At 44.0% G+C, this 6,586-nt stretch overlaps 1 long non-coding RNA gene across 1 annotated transcript; it reads left to right on the top strand.

The window, feature by feature from the left end:
* The first annotated feature begins 3,753 nt into the window (after positions 1-3,753).
* On the top strand, positions 3,754-6,253 carry LOC109941979 (uncharacterized). The gene is made up of 2 exons (XR_002264465.2): positions 3,754-5,018; positions 5,813-6,253. It is a non-coding gene; the product is annotated as an uncharacterized lncRNA (long non-coding RNA).
* Positions 6,254-6,586: the final 333 nt, after the last annotated feature.

The following is a 6,586-nucleotide window of genomic DNA, read 5'->3' as shown; positions in this document are numbered from 1 at the left end:
ATGTTGTTGGCTCACCGGACAGTCCGGTGCACACCAGACAGTCCGGTGATTTTTAGCCGCAGCGTCCTCGGCAATTCCTGAGAGCAGCGAGTTCGTTGTTGGGCCGGCCTGGGCACCGGACAGTGTTCGGTGCACACCAGACAGTGTCTGGTGCACCCGTAGCTGGTGTAATACTGGCTGTTTCAGTTGAACTCTTTTTCCTTCTATGGACTTGAATAATTGAGTTCCTGGCACTTAGACAAGCATGTTTAGCACATAAAACAATTGGCTAAGTGTCTAGAACATACCTTCACACTTGATCCATCTAGATATTCATTTGCTCCATATTATGTTAGTTCACACATAGTGTGTTGTGCATCTAATCACCAAAACAATATAGAAATAGCCCAGGGCACATTTCCCTTTCAATCTCCCCCTTTTGGTGATTTATGCCAACACATTAAAAAACAACTCATTTCGAACTAACATATCTAGAAGAGCTCAAAAATGCAAATTGAAGACCAATAAGATTTTCAAGGAATTTGGCATATTTAGATCACTTTTGCCACCACTTGGTTTATTTTCACAAAAAAAAAATCTTTTTCCTGTCTTTAATGTCAAACATACTTGTTTTCGCAAATCAAGAGATCTTTCAAGAGTAAATTTGATCAAATACCAAAAACTCCCCCTTTTCCCATACTCAATTTTCTCTATCACAAGAGAACAGTTTCTGCAATAAGAGGGTTTTGATTAAACATAAAAAGTCTAACTCTAAAATTTTCTCCCCTTTGTTGAGGTCTAGATGTCCGTCCGTTCCCATCGGTGTCTTTGTGGGCTTTGCATCCTTCATCCCCAACCTCTTGAGAAAATCTTGAGTATACTTTGTTTGAGAGATGAAGGTTCCTTCCTTGAGTTGCTTCACTTGTAATCCAAGGAAGTAGTTCAACTCGCCCATCATTGACATTTTAAATTTCTGCATCATCACCCTGCTAAACTCCTCACAAGACTTTTGATTAGTAGAACCAAATATTATGTCATCAACATATATTTGGCATACAAAGAGATCACCATTACAAGTCTTAGTAAAGAGAGTAGGATCAAGTTTCCCAACCTTGAAAGCTTTAGAAATAAGGAAATCTCTAAGAAATTCATACCATGCTCTTAGGGTTTGCTTAAGTCCATAGAGCGTCTTAGAGAGCTTAGACGTGGTCGGGATACCTGTCATCCTCAAAGCCAGGGGGTTGTTCCACATACACTTCCTCCTTAATTGGTCCATTAAGGAAGGTGCTCTTTACGTCCATTTGAAACAACTTAAAAGAGTGGTGAGCAGCATAGGCCAATAATATTTTAATTGATTCTAGCCTAGCTACAGGAGCAAAAGTCTCATCAAAATTCAAACCTATGACTTGGCATAACCTTTTGCCACAAGTCAAGCCTTGTTTCTTATCACCACACCGTGTTCATCTTGTTTGTTGCGGAACACCCACTTGGTTCCCACAACATTTTGCTTCGGACGTGGCACCAGGCCCCAAACTTCATTTCTCTTGAAGTTGCTGAGCTCTTCCTGCATGGCCAACACCCAGTCCGGATCCTGCAAGGCTTCTTCTACCTTAAAAGGCTCAATAGAAGAAACAAACGAGTAATGCTCACAAAAATTAGCTAAACGTGAGCGAGTGGTTACTCCATTGCTGATATCACCCAGAATCAGATCCACTAGATGATTTCTTTGAATAGTTGACCGGACTTGAGTTGGAGGAACTTGTGACGCTTCTTCCTCCTTATCATGTTCTTCATGTGCTACCCCTTGATCCAGACCTTCATCTAGAGGTACATGTTCCTCATCTTGAGTTGGGGGATGCACCAATGTAGAGGAAGAAGATTGATCTTGCTCTTGTTGTTCCTGCGGTCGCACATCACCTATTGCCATTGTTCGCATTGCAGCCATCGGAACCTCATCCTCATCTACATCATCAAGATCAACTTGCTCTCTTGGAGAGCCATTAGTTTCATCAAATGCAACGTCGCTAGAGACTTCAACTAATCCCAATGACTTGTTGAAGACCCTATACGCCTTTGTATTTGAGTCATAACCTAGTAAAACCCCTTCTACAGCTTTGGGAGCAAACTTCGAATGCCTATCTTTCTTTACCAAGATGTAGCATTTGCTCCCAAATACACGAAAATAGGAAACATTGGGTTTGTTACCGGTTAGGAGTTCATATGATGTCTTCTTGAGGAGGCGATGCAGATAGAGCCGGTTTATGGCATGGCAGGTTGTATTCACAGCTTCTGACCAAAACCGCTCAGGTGTCTTGTATTCTCCAAGCATTGTCCTTGCCATGTCAATTAGTGTCTTGTTCTTCCTTTCTACCACACCATTTTGTTGTGGTGTGTAGGGAGCAGAGAACTCGTGCTTGATGCCTTCCTCCTCAAGATATTCTTCAACTTGAAGGTTCTTGAACTCAGATCCATTATCGCTCCTTATCTTTTTCACCTTTAGCTCAAATTCATTTCGAGCTCTCATTAAGAAGCGCTTTAGAGTTCCTTGGGTTTCAGATTTCTCCTGCAAAAAGAAACCCAAGTGAAGTGGGAAAAACATCAACAATGACAAGACCATACTTACTTCCCTCGATACTAAGATAAGCAATGGGCCCAAAGAGATCCATATGTAGGATTTTCAATGGTCTTTATGTTGACATCACATTCTTGCTTTGATGATTACTTCCCACTTGCTTCTCTGCCTGGCATGCTGCACAAGGTCTGTCTTTCTCAAAATAGACATCGGTTAGTCCTAACACATGTTCTCCCTTTAGGAGTTTATGAAGGTTCTTCATCCCAACATGTGCTAGGCGGCGGTGCCAGATGTAACACCCCAGGTGTTATCTCCCATTAAACAACAATTATGGATGTAAGTAAGAAAGGCGGGGTGAATAACGATTTCGATATTAGCCCCCGTCTCCGATTACCGAGATTATTCGAGAAATCTCATTTAGCTTGGAATTTGATCATCTCACAAAAGTTCGAGTTTGGTGCCGTTTTCGTTTCAATAATCTACGCAATTAAAAAGGGTTCAAGAAACTTTTGGATTACCGAATCTTCGTTTGCTGGCGAATTTTGAACTGTTCGGATCACGAGCGTGAGTGAATACGAAAATCAAAAGACTTCTGATTTTATGTAAAATTTGGAGCCCCACGCTATCCGAAAAGAACAACGCGCACAACTTCTTGCCCACATGTGCGATGTGTGACATCGCTTTTGGAAGAACCGCACTCTTGATGTCGTATCTATATCGCGCATTTATTTCGTGATATGTCGAGTTGTGTGTTCATTTAAAAGTTATAGATTAGCGAATACAAATTTGGAAGCCCGACCTACTCTTATGATTTTTATCCCGGGCAAATTAATTTGAACTCGACGACTAAAATGTTCGGGGCAAAATAATTTGAATCGCGCATTGTCTGAGAGAAATCATGCGCGAGGTTGATAATCAAGGAATTATAATTGAGATTCGATTCACCATGCAAATCACTCGTGACTATGGAATTAGGTGTTCAGACCGCAGATAAAATTTATCGGGTTTTGAATCAAATTAAACCGTGTCACAAGTACCGTCGACCCTTTAGGTTATCGCTGAAAATCCTAATTTCAAAATATCTGTGATTCTCTCTTAAAAAAAGAAGAGAAATTAAAAAAGAAAATATCATTTGCTGCCGCTCCCCCTGTTGATCTTTCTTCTTCGCGCTTTGGCCCTTGGCCTTATCCTCTGGACGCACCGCTCGGCACCTGGGAGAAAAAATCTCGCCGCTCTAGCCGTGGTGTCCATCTCCTGCGTCCATCCAAGTTTCTCCCTTATCTCATCCGCGCGCCCTAGCCCCTGCTCATCTTCCTCCACGCGACGTGCGCTTACCCGAGCAGCTCCCTGCCGCGCGCCCAAATCTTCTTCCTCCCTGCGCCCCTCCCTAGATTTTTCCCTTAGCCGCGTGCCTGACAGTCGCTTCCTCAAGCTCAGTGCTCCCTGCGCGCGCCGGTCCCCGGCCTTGCCCTGAGCCATGGCGCTGGCCGTCGCGCCCATGCCGACTCCCTGCTCGGCCGCCCATCCCCCTTGCCATGGCCATGCCCCCCCCTTAGCTCGCCTCCCTCAAGCACGCCACGCTCCTCCCTGCTCAGCCATGGAAGTCGCGCCGTCGACCCCGCCTGAACCCCTCCGCCGAGCCCCCTGCTTCTCTCTCCCTCCTCTCCATCTCCATAGTTGCGCCCCTCTGTTTCTCCCTGACGCACGCTCGTCCTCTGCCGAGGCCCCATCTCGCCTGCGCTCGGACCGCGCCCTCGCTGTCGGTGCTTGCCTACTGCGGCCGTCCTGCTCCTTGCTGCGACCATGCTCACCCGCGATGCCTAGCGTCCTGCCTGCTCTGCTCGCCGTACCCATGCCAAGCTCCCCTATGCGCTGGTCGTCGAGTCCTCTCCCTGCTCGCCATGGCCCTGGTCCTCGCATCGCTGTGTGTAGCGGAAGCATGGTGAGTTTTGGTCGCGGGCATGGTCGTGCGACTTGGGATCTGGGCACGCTGTTGTGGACTCCCCATCGATGCCCCTCCTGTCCTAACTCGACCATCCTAGCCTGCGCATGTCGTCGAATCGTCGGATTCCATCCCCCATGGCGCTTCCATTTCCTCGCCATTCCACGTCACCAGCTTCGTTCCAATTCACTGGCCATCTTTCTCTCCACGTCATAGTTCTATTAAGGGAAACGATGTTGCTTGAGTATTGGTCAGGATGTGTGTAGAGATGAGCTTGAAGATGGGACTGTGGATAGGGAAGATAGTGAAGTTCCGTATGTCACTCATCAGATGTTCGACGAAAACCCCAAACCAAAAATCATCGGTGTTCTTGCAAATTTGAGCCGAGTATAGTTCGGGAGAAGTCTATGGATGTCAATTGGTGAAGAAGTGAGGCCCATGTGCATCGCTTATCAAGTGCTCGGTCGAAGACTTCAATCGAAGGTCGTCATCGTTCGTGTGATGATCGAGTCAAATTGCAATATGGTGAGTTGATTCGCTATTTCTATTATTAGTTCGATGATTAGATTAGCTAGATTTATTAGTCATGATGATTCTCGTGTTTAGCAGGCGTGCTGTGTGATGAGCTCCATATTCTTACTATTTTAGGTATGCTGCTCTGTTGCGTTGTTCCTAAATAAATTGGAAGCGAGTAGCGTTAGCGAGCCAATTTCAGTCGAAATATGAGAAACCCCATGATAAAGTCAATAATTTTATCTGGTAGTTATTGTATTCTATGTTTAGTAATAGACTCAGTGTCATGGATGAATGTTGATTGCTACTAGAATAATTTAAATGAATAGCATTGACAAGTCTGTTTTGGTTAAAATATGAGAATTTCATGATAAAGGGTCTACATTAATGTTTTAAGTCATTAGGCCTTAAAATTATGGTCTTATAAAGATCTACAGTCCTTGATAATACTCTACTTACGAGACTATGGAATAGTAATTTTAAAGTTAATTGTAAAGCTACTAATTGTTATTCTAAGTCCGAGGTATACTAGATTAATTAACCTAAGTATTGTTAGTCTTTGGTATTATGTGTTAGCTAAGAAAGATATAAAATTCATGCTTAGTGTGTTGTTCGTGATGTTGAGCTAGCACCAGATGAGCATAAGAAGCACAAATATTATCGTTAGTATTATATCGACAGCTGGCATTTCTTGTAATTGGTTCTAAGGACTTGTTAGTAGTGTGTAATCCTCAACCGTATAAAATTATCTAGTATTGTGCTAGTTCTTTTTAAATTCATACATGTGCATTATGCATTTCATTTAGGTACGATAATTAATCACGTGATGCGGAGGATCATAACTGAGTCGACCACAAGATGCTGGAAAGCGTGAGCCATTCGCAAGATGATGCTGATGAACGAAACTGAAGATGGACACACAAAGCAAGTATCGGAACAAAAGCTGATCGCCAAGTGGACGTCACCTAACAAACACTAATGTAGTGTTTATTCTAGGCAAGCCCCGATGCATTTGCCACCTCCTTGCTGTTTTAAAATTTTTATCACCTTGAATGATGCATTAGGTAATAGGAGTTGTGTGATTAAACAATTGATGCATTTCCTTCCTTGATTAAACAACCCTAATACCTATTTTATGAAAATTTAGTGATGCTTAGCCCTGCTTATTAATTTAGGATGGTTTTTAAAAGATGATGTGTAACACGGGATATGGGAGTTTGTGAAATAAAAGGACTTGTGATGATGAACCCATTGTCGCCATGATGGTTTCATCATTCAAGTAGGGTATCTCTCTCAGGTATCAAGTTTTGGGAAATAATATGTAATGTAGACCAGACGTTGAGCAAGAAAGTTTGCCCGTCTGTGTCTATTAAGGACCGTTCGATGTAGGCCTGTTGTGGTGGAGACTTTGCAATTATCCACATGCTCCGATAAGCCTGAACCCGGCTATTCCATACGTGAAAAGACAACCGCGCACTGGGCATGGGAGATGGTGGGAGTAGCGTGTACCCTCCTGGCTAGAGGCTGGATGGAGGAGTATTGTGCTCCCGGGTAGCGCGGACCGATTCACGTTGTGGAGG

This window comes from Zea mays, chromosome 8 (genome assembly GCF_902167145.1).
Source record: "Zea mays cultivar B73 chromosome 8, Zm-B73-REFERENCE-NAM-5.0, whole genome shotgun sequence".
NCBI classification, from domain to species: Eukaryota; Viridiplantae; Streptophyta; class Magnoliopsida; order Poales; family Poaceae; genus Zea; species Zea mays.
Note: the sequence above shows the minus strand (reverse complement) of the source record. Positions and strands in the feature narration are given on the sequence as shown.